Source organism: Limulus polyphemus, unplaced genomic scaffold (assembly GCF_000517525.1).
Source record: "Limulus polyphemus unplaced genomic scaffold, Limulus_polyphemus-2.1.2 Scaffold437, whole genome shotgun sequence".
Taxonomy (NCBI): Eukaryota; Metazoa; Arthropoda; class Merostomata; order Xiphosura; family Limulidae; genus Limulus; species Limulus polyphemus.
The window spans coordinates 536499-555315 of record NW_013666047.1 but is presented as its reverse complement, the minus strand read 5'-3'; positions in this window follow the sequence as shown (position 1 = coordinate 555315).

The following is an 18817-nucleotide window of genomic DNA, read 5'->3' as shown; positions in this document are numbered from 1 at the left end:
GACGGCTAGCGCAGATAGCCCTCGTGTAGCTTTGCGCGAAATTCAAAACAAACAAACACAGATGGCGCCACCGGGAGAGCTTTTACATTTCCATAACACAACGTACAGTGTGGGAGAGGGCACACAAGTATGCTATATATCACAGTGGGTGCGCTAGCACTCTCTATGGAGGAATGCAATGAAAAAAAGGCCGCCAGTATTGCAATAATACATAAACTCAGCTGAAGTTTCTACTCCAACAGCCATCATAAAGCTGATACGAAGATCCGTTGTTTTTATTTATACCAACTTCTTACCCGTGACATTTCATCTTTGGCCTGTAAGACAGTTCTGCAGACAATGACCGTCTATTGATTAATGAAGTGAACCACTGTGGAAGGACTTAAGAGGTGGGTGTTGAAAGTGGGTAACAGAAAACACCCCTACCGGCACTATTTGGCTGCTACCTCTTCCTACATTCTGACCAGCACACTGTGTATACCATGTTTTAAGTATATACATATACCAAAAACGTTTGGTGAGGTAATAATGAATACTGTAATAATATGTTATGTTATAAATAAATTGTGTGAATATTAGGATTTTTGTGTTATTTATCATAGCATCCACCCCCTCATATTTTTTAAATTCATAACCCGTACAAAGGACGGGAATCTTAGCTTGTTATATTGTAAAAAAGTTCCTAGAACTATAGCGGTAAAGCTGTAGGGCTTCGATACCCGTGATGGACAGAGCATAGATTGTGTAGCTTTGTGCTTGACAACAAATAAGTACAAACACTTAGATCTTCGCGTGACGAGTCACTATTCTCTGTATATGATACCGAGACAGTTTAAACATAAGCTTAATATATTGAAAATCATAAATATATATTACATCTACTTAACTGTTTCTGTACAATACTGAAAAGGGAAATTTTCTGAAAGTAAACAATAAATTCTGTATTGTTTCTACTTTTCTATCGTTGATTACTAAAAAGCTTTTGTTTTATTTCGTATCACAAATACATAATAGTTCGAATGAAATGATTTTAAAACCTTTTACAAAGTAGTATTTTAAGCTCAATAAATTGACGTATTTATTAGATGGCGCTCAAGAGGCACGACGGAGTATATATAGCTCATAGCCTTACATTTCATGATCACTATTGTGCAACATTTATTTTATGTCCCCCTGTGGGACAGCGGTAAGTCTACGGACATACAAAGCTATTTTATTACTCAAAATTAGATATTCTACATTTTTATGAATATACTTTGTACACATTTAAATAGTTGAACAGTTTTTCGCAGTTTAGAAAATATCACTCAAACACATCCTTAAGGTATGTTTCAAATATTAAACTCTCGTTCACCGTTTCTGTGGACATCAGCTGACGAGAGGAACGAGAGTAGAAAGTATCATTAAATGAACATTTAATAATGGTTAAGTATTCGTATATCTGATGTTAGTTTTGAAGGTTTAGTGTTTCGGCCACTAAACTTCTTTAGAGCTGTTCTTACTTCTATTTAATACATTTATGACTTTCTAGATTGGTTTAGCATGGCCTGTTGGTTAGGGCCCATCTGAGGATCACGGATTCGAATCCCGTCCCCGAACGACTAGAGCAGATAACTACCGAGAAGTCCTGCGCGAAATTCAAAACAAAAATAAATAACACAAATACTTACTAAACTAATCCCTATGACGCAACACAACTTTGGGCTTAGGTGAGAGTTTGGTTTGAATTTCGAGCAAAGTTACACGTGGTCAATCTATGGTAGCTGTCCATAAGCTAACTGTGATTGACTAGAGGGAAGGCAGCTAGTCAACATTACCCACAGCCAATTTTTGGGATACTCTTTTACCAACAAATGGTGAGATTGAATGTCACATTATAACGCCCCCACGAATGAAAGGACGAACATATTCAGTAAAGAGGATTCGAACCTGCGCCCCTCAGATTGCGAATCGAGCGCCTTAACCATCAGGCCAAATTTAGATGAGAGTAATGTACGTTATTACCGACGCTTTAAAATTACATATCTGCTTTGGACACACATTTTTGTTTGTATACCGCTCACCCTTCTCAATTACCCCCCAGTGGCACAGCAGTATGTCTGCGGACTTACAACGCTAGAATCCGGGTTTCGATACCCGTGATGGGCAGAGCACGGATAGCCCATTGTGTAGCTTTGTGCTTAATTACAAATAAACAATAAATAAATAAACCCTTCTCAATATTTAATGATTTAATCTAGTAGTTGTATAACACCTCCTCTCGAGCACAGCTAAATAACTCTACGGTAAAACATTTTATCCACCAATTATCGCTATTCCATGGTCATCAGCTAGCAGGTATAATATATTGCTTAATAGTTGTTTCCATAGCAATTACAGTTTACGTATTTAATAACTTCCTTTGGTAATCGATGAATATGGAGCTGTAACTCTAGGGAAAATATTATTATGAGTTTGAAAGATTAAATTAACTAAACATAATATCTTTAGGGAGGAAGTGTAGTTAATGTCGAGTTCAAAATACCCTAAGAAGATAGTTTGTTTGAAATTAAACACAAAGCTACACAATGGGCTGGTATCGAAATCTAGTTTCTAGCGTTGTAAGTCCGCAGACATACTGCTGTGCCACTGGAGGAGGGGGGGGGGGCTAAGAAGAACCATTCGAAAGCGCTCTAGATTCTATTATGCTGTTTGGTTTTTTTTTAGTCTAAAGCTACGTGATTTTGTTTTGGCGACATCTAGCGTTACATCTTTCATCATGGCTATTTATTATTATTATTATGTTTTCCTAAAAACCACTATTTCATCGGTAGGTGTACTCTATTTTAGGACAGTTATTAGAAAAAAGGACTATTTTTTTACAGTAAAAATACTGATTATTATATTGGTCATTATGTTTATTATTATTTTAATACCACCGTGCAGAAATAATTTTTTTAAGTTGCAATAGCGATGTATGGTGATTTAATAATTATAATCTTTACGACCTAAGAACATGATAATCCTGGAGGAGCGTTTAGAAACAATGCTCGTAATTCGCGTGTCTATCAACTTTGTAATATCCTTGTGATAAAAGACAGAAGTCCGATAGCTATGTGTAATCGATAAAGGGTCTTTGATTAAGATACAATATGAAAAGGTACAAGAACGTGACAAAACTGACTTTAGTATATAGTTTAATCGGAAATTTCCTAAGTAATTGTTTTAATTAACGAACGACTTGAGCTGATATATGACTTACTTTGGGATGGGAGCATACATCTCAGTCGAAAACAATGGAATTTGAATGACATCTAAGGCTCGAAGAACGAAAAGAATTCAATTTTCATCAAGTAATATCCAGCGACAGCGTGGATACCAGCTAGTCTAACCTAGATATATTATCTTGACAAAACTTTATTACTTAAATTTGTCTACGTACAAATCTTTAATCTTCCCTTAACGATATGGCAAAACAAGGATCTTACAAAATTTAGTTGTTGATCAAACAATTTGGTCAGCTTAAATATAACAGTAATAACGCTCGAGATAATTGATGGATATGCTTAGATTCTTGACGGAGAAAATAAAAAAAGTATGCTTATGATCGTTATGTAGTCATGATTTATTGATAAGCGCAAAACTATAAGGTGCTGTGTCTACCGCGGGTATTAAAACCTGATTTTGAGCAATGTATATCCTTAGGTATATCCCCGGGAGGGGGCTAGTCATAATTAGTCAGTTATTTTACTCAATTAATATACTTTCGAAATAGCCAGTTATCATTTAATAAATTTAATTTTCCGCTAATCAACTGTAATCATATTCTACATTTTTACAAAAAATAACAAATATTATATTGTTCAATCCCTATTTTGTTTAAAAATCTTCCCGTATTTAATATACTATATAAACGTTTGACTTGTAACCATTTAAGACTTATAAACTTTGTAATTATAAATCATGATTGATATAATTGTTCAAAAATTTTTATATCTCTATTTAAAAAAAAAAAAATTCAAATTTTTCCAAAGATTTCAGTTTTTAAATTTTATACTTTCATTTTTTAAAAGTTATATTTTTTGCATCATTTATTATAGTTCTTTTAAAGTTATTTCTATTGCTTCTCGCGTCAAAAGATAATCCGATTTAATTATTTTGTTTTTCTTAGCATAATTATTATTAATGTATTTCTTAATTACATTTATAATTCCCCCAATATTCGGTTATATAAGGAACGAACTTATAGGTATATTTTGGAGCAGAAGCTGTTTTATCCTTAACACTCCACATGAAACTAACATGCTACACAATCCAAATTTAATTTCAAAATCGCCCCCCAGTGGCACAGCGGCATGTCTGCGGACTTACAACGCTTGAAATTGGGTTTCGATACCAGTGGTGGGCAGAGCAACTTTGTGCTTAACTACAAACAAATTCAAAATAGGCTCGACTCGCAATCTACAAGTCGTGGGCTCGAATACTCTCACCGAACATTGTTCGCCCTTTCAACCATAGGGACGTTATAATGTGATGATTAGTCGCACTATTCGTGGGTCAACAGTAGCCCAAATCTTAGCCATGGGTGGGTTTGAATAGCTGATTTCCCTCATGTCCCCCGAATATCTTTGAGCGAAATTCTATAATCGAATAATTAAAATTCCAATTAATTATAAAAAGATCCTTTATTTTTAGTCAATCAGTTTAACTTCCTAGTACACAATTAATTTTAATGATAAATTATATTTCCAAATAACAAATTATTTTAGTTACTTTTAATCCATTAATTTAGTTTCCAAGCAGTCGGTTATTCTTATTCAATTAATTAAATTTGAAATTATTTTTAGTCGACAGATTTACTTTTCAAGCAGTTACTTATTTTTAGCCAACTAATTTAAATTCCATGAAGTCAGTTACTTTCAGTGCAACTAAATTAATTTACATTTAGTTATTTATTTTTTAACCAATTATTTTTTTCGTTTTCAGCTATTTTCAGTTGAATCAATTTAATAGATAAGTACTCAGTTAATTAATTTAATATCCAAATATTCAGTTATTATTAGTAAATTCAATTTCTTAAGAATTAGTAATTTATTTTTAGTGTGTGTGAAATTAAGCACAAAGCTACACAATAGGATATCTGTGCACTGCTCTCCACGGGTATCGAAACTCGATTTCTGGCGTTATAATTCCGTAGACACACCGCTGAATCACTGGGGGTGGTGGATGTCTTTAATAAATTAATTTGCTTAATACGTAACTATTTATTTTTATTCAACTAATTTAATTTTCACGCAGACAGATTGTTTGGTTAATTAATTTAATTGAAAAGTATTCAGTTATTTTTAGTTAATTGATTTAAGTTCCACGTAGTCAGTTGAAACCATACAAATGCAATTAAATGTCATAACGTTTCGTTTAGATAAACATGGCGTCAATATATCATCTAAAAGATGAGAGCAAAATAATGTGTACTGTTGATTGGTTTGTAATTTCGTGCAAACTACATGCGGACTATCTGCAATAACCATCCCTAATTTAGTATTGAAAGACTAGAGAGAAGGCAACTAGTTATCACCACGCAGCACTAAGTGTTGGGCTACTTTTATAACGCCCCCATGGGTTAAAAGGCGACCATGCTTGGATTCGAATCCGTGACCTTCTGATTGGGAGTCAAGCGTCCTAACCACCTGGCCATTCCAGGACTAGTAGTGTGGGACTCTGAATGATGAATTACTTTTTACTAAGTACTTAAAACACCTGCAGTGGTAATTTATGAAACACTGCAAGTTTAAAAGTTTGATAAAAGGACTATTTAAGTCGAATTTAAATACTTAAACAGATGTTTCCTTTGAACATTTTTACTTTACTTTTGTGTAACTGACCCAGCAATAGGGTAGGGATAAAAAAAAAACACTACCGTTTTTCAGGACACTTAAAATATGATAAACTGTTGCTTACCACAAAATTCCAGATGTTTAATTTTAAACTGATAAATGACTAAACTTTAAACATGAAAGGAACTTTGCGCAAGTTGATTAAGTAAGAGAATTGACTTTTATAACGTGTCCATAGCTGAAGGTGCAGAATGTGTTCAGGTGCATCAGGTCTTGAAACTGGGACCCTTCAATACACAATTCGGCACACTATGCACAAGGCCACGTCCGTCCAGGGATTAGAAACTAGAATGTCTAGTGTCGTAAGATTTAATGCTGTTTTAACTTGAAATGTTCTTTTTTTGTATGTGTATGTGTCTGATGAAGCTCAAAGTATGAAAAGAAGTAAGGTAAACATTTCAAGATCTAGGTAATACTTGTTATAAAATTAGATTGTGCAGTTTGTATTAATTTAACTTGTTGCCATTGAATGAAATATTGAAAGGCCTATAAAAACATTGAATAAAAATATGTGTATAAGAAGGTCCCCTCGGAAGAACAACGGTAAGTTTACGGACCTACAATGTGGTTTTTCTTTAAAATGAATGTTGTAAATTCGAATTATTTGGGTGGGGGTGAAGCTATTACAGTGTTTAATTTAAGCCACATAATAATTACTTCACCCCATAGTTTTGTACATGATTCTCTTCCTCAGTTTGAAAACATGTTTAGAGTTTGAACACAAACTAATGTGACAAATAAATAAAATCAGTTATTGTCAAACATTTTTCTGTCTTGGATTATGAGCTTTATTTCAAATCACTTCAGTGTTTACACACAAGTATACAAGTAAGTGAAAATCTTCTCTGAAAAGAAAGTTATAAGTTTTCTGTGTGACACAGACAGAGAAAAATAAATCAGATTTAAAAGTAATACGTTAAACTTAAGCGATTATTAATTGTAAAGAACGTGTTGAAAATAAGTTTTAAATGATTCATGGGCTTATATCGATCTTCATCTCCACTTTTCTTAATAACCTTGCTTAAGTTTAAAAGAATTTCTATTAAAATATTCAAAATTTAAGATGACAACACAAAACAATGCTCATTGGTGAATGGAAAATTCAAATATCTTGAATTCTTCATCATGTCAGATCAATACCAGCCACAGAAAGATATTGTTTTGCGTCTGAGATCAAGGTGATCATAGAAATTACAACATATGCAAACAATGAAAATCATTTCCAAGTTTCTTTAAAAAGGAAATTTGGAAATGGAAACTTGTTAACCCATTCTGATACAATGGATGAATAAAACGTTATATGGAACCAAGGTTGCAATTTTTTTTTTACTTTTATATAAAATAACCCACCTTCTCACGTTATTGATAGAATTAAATTTCTGAGCCTGGAAGTAAACACATTAAATATCTTAAGATATATCAAGAGCTGTTTCTGACCGCTTCTGTAGGCTATTTTAACCCAAAAGGATGCATATTGCTGGTTACATACATTATCAGATTATAAGATTATTCCACTACTATTAAAATTCATGCTTTAGTTTGAAATGGTTTGTAATTTTTGATTCCTTTATTCGTCAGGTATTTCTATTTTCTAAAAAAAAAGGCTTTTGATCTTGAACAACAGAACAAAATATATTAAGAACTTAGACGCGAATATAGATATATATATATGCTAAACATTTCTATAGATGGCAGCACTAGGTAACCAACAGAGAATAAACACGGTGAGTGTCAATACGGTCGAATAGTTGCTTTGCACAAATAGTTTCTGTTTGTTGGTTTGTAATTAAGCACAAAGCTACACAATGGGCTATCTGTGATCTGCCCACCACGGGTATCGAAACCCAGATTCTAGCGTTGTAAGTCCGCAGACATACCGCTGTGTCACTGGGGGCGATAGTTTCTGTACCGATATAACTAAGAGCATATAATGTATACTTTTACATGCTATAAACTTTCATACAGTCTGAAATAAATATAAAACTAATTTCAAAATGTTCAAATTCACTAAAGAGGTTTTGAATGTGATTTTTAATGTTATTTTAAAATATTTACATATTAATTTACTGTTATATGAATCTCAGCTTCTGAGATTTCTAAGATAGTTGAACTCTGTATTTAATTTAACTGTTTTTAATATTTTTCAACGGAAAATAATATCATAATTAATGTTAAAATACATAAGATTATAAATTAATATAAGCTCAGATTTTAAACGAATACATAAAAACACATGATTCATTGTTTATTGTTAAGCACAAAACTACACGGTGGGGTACCTGTGTTATGCCCACCACAATTATCGAAACCCGGTTTTTAGCGTTATAAACTTTCAAACTTAATAAGTCAACGAAATGTTAAAATTATTGGATTTTTTATGAAACATTTAGTTCTACTAAACAATATTACCAAATAGATATTTCAATCATTGATGGACTAATAAGGTTTATTTTATTACTCAGTAGTTTCCAAGACAATAAAACCAGATTAACTCAAGTCAAAAATGTAATATTTGGCATCTCAACAGATTATAGAAATACGACGTTATAAAGAAATGTCAGTCAAGCGTTGAATTGAACGTTTTTTATTTATAAATAATTCGGTGGCTCAGCGGTAAGTTTCTGGGTTTATAACGATAATAATTTGGTTTCGATACCTGCAACGGGCAGTGCACAGATAGCCTATTGTTTAAATTTATGCTTAACAAGAATACAAACGAAACACTAGCTGGTCTTATTCTTACTTTTGACACGATAAGAATTTTAGCAACAGCTCAACTGAAAAAATCACATGTAGCGACACCTATAATTGAAGTAATTTATTTAATAATAGGTTTTACGTTAAAAAGTTTGAACTTTTAGATTCTTATATTTTAATCTCAAAAAAAGATATTTTTCTCTTAATTTGATTATTTTTCTTTGTTAAACTTAATGTAAGCAAGTATATATGCTCACGATAAGCAACAAGGTAAAAGGTGTTAAACTTAAAGATCAGGTATTATACTGAAAACTAGGCTTTTATTAAAAAGACGTAAAGAAAAGAGATAAGAAATTATTTATTGAAAGCTTGAAGACCTTTCTGCTTGATACATGACCATTAAGGAACATTTTGTTGAAACAATATTAATTTATGAATCTTTACACTTATTGTTGAGCAGTATTTCAGGCTTTATTTATATGACGTCATAATGAAAGTGAGAACTTCCGGAGCAGATCAGCCTTATTTTGCCATCTAGTGACATTAAAACGACATGTTATATAACTAGAGCTTGTTTTCTTTTTCTTTTTTTTAGCTCTGAAAGACTTTCTTAAGGCAACTAAGTTATAAAAAAATAATACAATTGAAGTACTTTTAAATATATAATAAAAACGAATATAAAAACTATGTTAACATTAAGAAACACTATTAATCGTTTCATAAATGTATGTTAAAAACTCGACATACTTAAATACAGAGTTTTATAGATAAATTATTACCGAGTTTCTGATAGAGCTAAGTCGTATGTTATTATTGGAAACTAATTAATTAGAAATATTGCAATTACCAAATGTCATTCAATGTATGTTATGCCATAGCTCCAAGAATGTCGGTTCTGTTTCAATATTATGTAGAAGGGCCGGATATAACTTTGTTGTCTAATTGTGTAGGAAAAATAATTTTAATGCCTGGTGAGTTTTGGTATTGAGCGAAAAGTATCGTCGGCAATAGATATGGTGCACATTAGGTGGTTTAAATACACCCTTCTTCTCGGTAAACCCAGTAAGGTACCAAATAAAGAATTAGTGCTTAGAAACAAGACTCAACAACTGTGACTGAAACAGAAAAAGTACAATGCTAGAAACCGGGTTTCGATACCCGTGATGGGCAGAGCACAGATAGCCCATTGTGCAGCTTTGTGCTTAATTACAAAGAAAGAAAGAAACAAACAATCGTCATATTCTTATTGAATGCACAATGTTTCTTTTTAATTTTTGTTTTATGATTTCTTCTTGGCTAATAATTACTTGGTTTCACATTTTGTGCAAAGCCTAAGTTTTTGAACTTTCTAAACACTTACTCTTTATTAGTTCTCTGAGTAATTTATATTTAACTTAGAATAAATAATTTCGAATTTAATGTTTTCCCTTAAACGTAAGAGATGTCGCAACCATAGAATTACTGGCTGATAAAATATTGCCTTTGGTGAATACATTGTTCATTTTTAAAAACACGCGATTATATGTATACATATCTCTCAGTGACACAGCGGTATGTCTGTGAACTTATACGGCTAGAAACCGGGTTTCGATACGTGTGGTGGGCAGAGCACAGATAGCCCTTTGTGTAGCTTTGTGCTTAATAACAAATAACACACACACACATATATATCGATATGTAGAATAACAAAAGATCTCTGACATTCCGTGATTCGAGCTCCGTTATCACGGAAACTAATAAGAAAAGTATCTCACTACGCACTTTATTGCCGTGAATGCGCTATAAGAGTGACGGTCAAATCCTAATGAACAGCTAGGGCTCGAGCAGCTTTGCACGAAGATCAACAAAATAATCTATTCATGCGTTTGTGTAAAATATACATCTGTTGTTGTTTGTTCTTAAGCACAAAGCTACACAAAGGGCTATCTGTGCTCTGCCCACCATGTATATCGCAACCCAGTTTCTAACATTATAAGTCTGCAGACATACCGCTGTGGCACTGGGGGGCATATACATCTGAGAATCAATACTTTTCAACGAATAGTCTATAATCTAACGACAGGCCTTGTGTCATCTTTTGGAATCTTTACTTTACCAGGTACATTTAGAGTAGTTGGGATCTTAATGAAACTGCAAGAAGCCTGAGGTCTCTTATATTTTTAACTTAACGTGTGTTTTTGTTTGTTTGTATTTTGATAAGCATATTAACAGATTTATTTTTATCGACTATTTTGTTCTTTAAAAGATAAGTTAGAGATAGAATGATGTAAAAGGATTTCGTCAGGATAGAACTTATTTAGTGGACTGTTAATCTAAAAACATCTTACTATTTATATTAAACAAGTATATACCTACTGCTTAGGGACTAATAATTTTGTTTATTTTTTTATGTTTAAACGCAAAGCTACACAAATGGCTATTTTTGTTCTGCCCACCATGAGCATAGAAACACGATTTTTAGCGTTTACGACTTCCAGCTTACCGTTGAGCCACTGGGGAAGGGGTCAGGGAACAATTAACCAATGCTAAAAAATTCAAAATAATTATCACAAAAGATGTAAATAAACAAAATTCATGTTTAAAAAATAGTTTAAACTTAACTGTCAGAGTTATCTCCAATGCATTTATTTCAAACTTATTAAAGACTAATTTTCCTGATATGTTAAGGCGTTGTGAAAAAATAAAAAGTTTAGATTTGTTGCTTACTGATGGAAGTTTTATTCTAAGAACATTTAGTGCACAAAACATGAGAAGTCAACTGCCTATAATGTCTACATAGTGTGGATAAAAACAACAGTATTGATCAGACTGTAAGAAGTAAATTACGTATAATGTCTGTGTGGATTAAGAACAACAGTATTGATCAAACTGAAAAAGTAAACTATTTATGATGTCTGTGTGGATTAAGAACAACAGTATTGATCAAACTGTAAGAAGTAAACTATTTATAATGTCTGTGTAGAAGAAGAACAACAGTTTTGGTTTGACTGTAAGAAGTAAACTATTTATAATGTCTGTGTAGATTAAGAACAATAGTTTTGGTTTGACTGTAAGAAGTAAATTATTAATAATGTCTGTGTGGATTAAGAACAACAGTATTATCAGATTGTAAGAAGTAAACTATTTATAATATATGTGGGGATTAAGAATAACAGTTTTGATTAGACAGTAAGAAGTACATTATTTATAATGTATGTATAGATTAAGAACAACAGTTTTGATCAGACTGTAAGAAGTATACTATTTATAATGTTAGTGTGGATTAGGAACAACATTATTGATCAGACTGTAGGAAGTAAACTATTTATAATATCTGTGTGGACGAAAAACAAAAGTTTTGGTTTGACTGTAAGAAGTAAACTATTTATAATGTCTGTGTGGATTACGAACAACAGATCTGATTTGACTGTAAGAAGTAAACAATTTATAATATCTGTGTGGATTACGAACAACAGTATTAATCAGACTGTAAAAAGTAAACTATTTATAACATCTATGTGGCTTAAGAAGATCAGTTTTGATTAGACTGTAAGAAGTAAACTATATATAATATCTGTGTTGATTAAGAACAACAGATCTGGTTTGACTGTAAGAAGTACATTATTTATAATGTATGTATAGATTAAGAACAAAAATTCTGATCAGACTGTGAAAAGTAAACTAAATATAATGTCTGTGTAGATTAAGAACAACATATTTGGTTTGTCTGTAAGAAGTAAAATATTAATAATATCTGTGTGGATTAAGAACAACAGTTTTTATTAGACAGTAAGAAGTACATTATTTGTAATGTCTGTATAGATTAAGAACAACAGTTCTGGTTTGTCTGTAAGAAGTAAACTATTTATAATATATGTGTGGATTAAGAACAACAGTTTTGATTAGACTGTAAGAAGTACACGATTTATACGGTCTGTATAGTTTTAGAAGAACAGTTTGATCAGACAGTAAGACGTAAAATATTTTTAATGTCTGTATGGATTAAGAACAACAGTATTTATCAGACTGTAAAAAGTAAACTATTTATAATATTTGTGTGGATTAAGAACAACAGTATTGATTGGACTATAAGAAGTAAATTATTTATAATGTCTGTGTGGATTAATAACAACATTATTGATCAGACTGTAAGACGTAAGCTGTCTATAATGTCTGTAAAGATTAAGAAAAACAGTTTTGATTTTACTGTAAGAAGTAAACTATTTATAATATCTGTGTTTATTAAGAACAACAGATTTGGTTTAACTGTAAGAAGTAAACTAGTTATAATATCTGTGTGTATAAGCACAACAGTTTTGATCAGACTGTAAGAAGTAAACCATTTATAATGTCTGTATAGATTAAGAACAACAGTATTTATCAGACTGTAAAAAGTAAACTAGTTATAATATCTGTGTGTATAAGCACAACAGTTTTGATTAGACTGTAAGAAGTAAACCATTTATAATGTCTGTATAGATTAAGAACAACAGTATTTATCAGACTGTAAAAAGTAAACTATTTATAATATTTGTGTGGATTAAGAACAACAGTATTGATCGGACTATAAGAAGTAAATTATTTATAATGTCTGTGTGGATTAAGAACAACAGTTTTGATTAGACTGTAAGAAGTAAACTATTTATGATGTCTGTGTTGATTAAGAACAATAATTTTGGTTTGACTTGTAAGAAGTAAACTATTTATAATGTCTGTGTGGATTAAGAACAACAGTATTGATCGGACTGTAAGAAGTAAACTATTTATAATGTCTTTGTGGATTAAGAACAAAAAATTGGTTTGATTGTAAGAAGTAAACTGTTTATATTGTCTTTGCGGATTCAGAACAACAGTATTAATGAGACTGTAAGAAGTAAACTATTTATAATATCTGTGTGGATTAAGAACAACAGTATTGATCAGACTCTAAGAAATAAACTACTTATAATAGCTGTGTGGATGAAGAATATGATGAATATCTGTGTGGACGTTCTGGTTTGACTGTAAGAAGTAAACTATTTATAATGTCTGTGTAGATTAAGAACAACAGATTTGTTTTGACTGTAAGAATTATACTATTTATAATATCTATGTGGATTAAGAACCAAAAATTGGTTTGACTGTAAGAAGTAAACTATTTATAATGTCTGTGTGTATTAAGAACAACAGATTTGGTTTGACTGTAAGAAGGAAACTATTTATAATATCTGTATAAATTAATTAACAAAACATCCACACAGCTATTATAAATAGTTTATTTCTTAGAGTCTGATCAATACTGTTGTTCTTAATCCACACAGATATTATAAATAGTTTACTTCTTACTGTCAAACCAGAACTGTTGTTCTTCATCCACACATACATTATAAATAGATTACTTCTTACAGTCTGATCAATACTGTTGTTTATAATACACACAAACATTATAAATAGTTTACTTCTTACAAGTCAAACCAAAAATGTTTTTCTTAATCTTTACAGACATTATAGACAGCTTACGTCTTACAGTCTGATCAATAATGTTGTTATTAATCCACACAGACATTATAAATAGTTTACTTCTTACAAGTCAAACCAAAAATGTTTTTCTTAATCTTTACAGACATTATAGACAGCTTACGTCTTACAGTCTGATCAATAATGTTGTTATTAATCCACACAGACATTATAAATAGTTTACTTCTTACAGTCTGATCAAAACTAAGAACAATAGTTCTGGTTTGACAGTAAGAAGTAAACTATTTATAATATCTGTGTGGATTAAGAACAACAGTTTTGATTAGACTCTAAGAAGTACACTATTTATAATATCTGTATAGATTAAGAACAACAGTTTTGATCATACTGCAAGAAGTACACTGTTTATAATGTCTGTATAGATTAAGAACAACAGTATTGATCAGACTGTAAAAAGTAAACTATTTATAATATTTGTGTGGATTAAGAACAACAGTATTGATCGGATTGTAAGAAGTAAGCTGTTTATAATGTCTGTGTGGATTAAGAACAACAGTTTTGATTAGACTGTAAGAAGTACACTATTTATAATGTCTGTATAGATTAAGAACAACAGTTTTGATCAGACTGTAAGAAGTAAACTATTTATAATGTCTGTGTTGATTAAGAACAATAATTTTGGTTTGACTTGTAAGAAGTAAATTATTTATAATGTCTGTGTGGATTAAGAACAACAGTATTGATCGGACTGTAAGAAGTAAACTATTTATAATGTCTTTGTGATTAAGAACAACAGATTTGGTTTGACTGTAAGAAGTAAACTATTTATAATATCTGTATGGATTAAGAACAAAAAATTGGTTTGACTGTAAGAAGTAAACTATTTATAATGTCTGTGTGGATTAAGAACAACAGTTTTGATCAGACTGTAAGAAGTAAACTATTTATAATGTTTGTGTGGATGAAATATACTACTCTTGAAGGTGTGATTTTACATAAAATGTAGTTTTCAGATTACATTCAGAACTTTGCTTGGAGATATAGTTTCACATCATTTCATTAAAACTATTACGGAAGGTGTAATGTTTTGAGCAATCAATTAAAACTACTCTTGAAGGTATGATTTCACAAAAAATTAGTTGTTCATAGACTTCAATATGAATTTTACTTGTTTATATAGTTTCATATCATTTTATTAAAACTACTAGGGAAGGTGTAATTTTCTGAACAATCGATTTAAAGTGATACTTCAATGGACTTCTTTTGAAGGTGTCGTTTTCATGATATTTCAATTGACTTGTTTTGACGATGTTGTTTTCTTGATATTTCAATAGCCTTTTTTTGAAGGTGTCGTTTTAATTATACTTCAATGGATTTCTTTTGAAGGTGTCGTTTTCATGATATTTCAATTGACTTCTTTTGAAGGTATCGTTTTCATGATATTTCAATTGACTTCTTTTGAAGGTGTCGTTTTCATGATACATAATGGACTTTTCTTGAAAGTGTAAGTTTCATTGTATTTAATTAAAATTACTCCTAATGGTGTAGTTTTTATTAAAACTACTCCTAATTGTGTTATTTTCATAATCCTTCAACAGACTGCTCCTGGCGGTGTCGTGTTATAGTAATTCATTAAAACTATTCTTAAATGTGTAGTTTTATTCCATAATGCATTAGTAGAATTGCTAATTTTTAACCCCTGCAGTTTCATCAGATTTTATCTTGAGTTTTATCTACCTTGCATGATTACGGTCACTTAAACATTCTAATTTATAGCGCAAAGTTTGAGAATAGTGCTTAAGAAAACGTCTTTAATTCACGAAATTTAATACATGCTTGCTTGTGATGTTTTGCCCAATAAAGAAACAACGTTTTCCAACTTAGTAGTTTTTTTTTTATCAATACTTGCTTTTGATAAATATCTTTGTAGTTTATATAGGATGTAAAATATAGGAGCTTTAGGTATCTTAAATATATGTAGAAATGTATGTACATGTACATGCACATTTATTAACTATATTGTTGCGAAACGCCAATAATTATTTTTATTCTTTTATCTAACAAGTAGATATAAATTGAACAAAATACGACGGTTTGTTTACGTCTAAGACGTAACGCATCAGGTTAGTTTTGCCCAAACGAAGGGAGATAACATATATGATTCCAGTAACTAGCCAGAGCCTAAAATGCTCTACTTTTAGGAAGTCGATCGCTTGGACTACTTTGTGTTCATGATTTTTAGTATATTACGACGTTTTTCGCTTCTTAGATACAGCTGGACCAATCAATAGATAGTGTCTAGATGAATAAGAAGATAATTATCTATATAATAGTGCTATTCAGGCTAGTTATGGCTTTTTTATGTCACAGTATAGAGTATGATGTGCCTAAAGTAAACTATGAAATTTGATCTTCAGACAGAAGGTAGTTTCAGTATTGAACAATAAATAGCTTGGGTCCAAAGTTTTTAAAAGCTAAGATGGGAAAAAATGAGAGTTGCCATAAGTGTTTTAGTTTAATGCTTTGTTTGTTGTTATATATAAAACTGGGCTCTGTCCTCTGCTGGTATCGAACTCCGGTTTTTAGTGTTATAAGCCCCAGACTTACTGCTGAACCGCCAGGGTGGAGAGGAGGCAGTTTTGGTGCTAAAATATGAATTATAATGCTCTAGTAGAATCCAGTAAGAAGAATTCTAAAACGTTTGTGAATATTTACCAGGACAGTTGGTAATGTTAAATTTAAGTTTGTATTTAACCAACTATTAGATTGAAAAAACAGAAACTTTTATGTTAAACAGTATGTTTAATAACAATTAATACTTTTGTGAAAGTGTGGTTTCTTAACAACTACCACCCATTATATCAGTCTTACTAATCAAGAAAGAGTGACCTTTTAGGTCAACCACCACCACCCATTATAGCAAACTACATGTTTAAGAAAGTGTGACCTCTTAATAACCACCACCCATTATACTGATCTCACTAACCATGAAAGCATGACATTTTTAGGTCAATCAACACCAACCATTATAGTAATCTAGATATTTAAGAAAATGTGACCTCTTAACAACCACCCATTATACTAATCTCACTAACCATGAAAGCATGTCATTTTTAGGTCAATCAACACCAACCGTTATAGTAATCTAGATATTTAAGAAAATGTGACCTCTTAACAACCATCCATTATAGCAATCTCACTAATCAAGAAAGAGTGACCTTTTAGGTCAACCACCACCACCCATTATAATAATCTACATGTCTAAGAAACTGTGGCCTCTTTACAACCACCATCCACTATATCAGTCTTACTAATCAAGAAAGAGTGACCTTTTAAGTCACCCACCACCACCCATTATATCAGTCTTACCAACAAGAATGAGTGACCTTTTAGGTCACCCACCACCACCCATTATATCAGTCTTACCAACAAGAATGAGTGACCTTTTAGGTCACCCACCACCACCCATTATATCAGTCTTACCAACAAGAATGAGTGACCTTTTAGGTCACCCACCACCACCCATTATATCAGTCTTACCAACAAGGAATGAGTGACCTTTTAGGTCAACCACCACAACCCATTGTATCAATCTAGATGTTTAAGAAAGTGTAACCACCACCCATTATATCCATTTCACTAATCTAGAAAGAGTGACCTATATATAGGAATCTACATGTTTAAGAAAGTGTGACGTCTTAATAACCACCACACATTGCAGCATTTTACTTATTCAAGAACTCAAACAACTACAACGCATTATAGTATTCTATATCTTTAAGAAAGAGTGAAATCTTAGTAAAATATTTCCCACTTAATTTGTGTGTTCAAAAAATTATACATGATTCTCGATGAATCACCAATAGATAGTTAGCTGCGCATTAAACACTTCCACAACACTTATGTATTTGTTGTCTAGCTGGAGTACCCGGAAGTTATGCAAATTCATGACTAATGAAAGATTATCTTAGGATGTGAAAAGTTGCTTCCCTTATATGTAATTGTAAAAAAACGCCTATAAAAACTGTAGAACACAAAATGTGAAACCGCAAACTTGCATGTATCTCCGCATGGACTCAATAAATCTTCTTGCCAAATTTGGTGAAGATCCATCAACAGGAAGTGATAAAAAACTCAAAAAAGCCTATAAATATCGCAAAACGCAAAAAGCAAAATTGAAAATTTATATGTACCCCTACATGCACCTAATGAACCATCAGACCAATTTTGGTAAAGATCCATCCCCACTCTGCGTAATAGTTACATGGACATACAACAGACAGTACTATTATATTTATATAAATAAGATATTGTAACTACGTTGTCGACTCCAATCATTAATAAGCTGCAGAAATAAATTATTTATTTTCAAGCACTAATGTGCTACTGTGTGTTGAAAGTAAAAAATACAAAAACGACGTTCTTTAGCATGACGAAGGATATGTTTTTATTAGTTGTTTCATGTCAGGAATTCACAGTCTGAGCACCCTAACCTATAGGCTACTCCCGGTTCATATATATTTATATTAATGCCGAAGTATTTTTTTTTTTACACAACAAATACAATACTAAAAGTATTTCACCACATACGCCTACAATAAGCAGTCGTATAAATGGAAAACTGTGGCGGAAACTTTGTAAGGCTTAATATCATTCTGTTTTGTACTTTTAGTATTCACGTTCGTTATGTTCACGTTGGAAGTCCTGTCTATATAATAGTTATCTTGATTACGTTTCCACAAGACAGAAGTGCCCGAAGGTTAATTTTGTGTTTCGAAATAAAAACAATCTCTTTGTACCCATTCAAA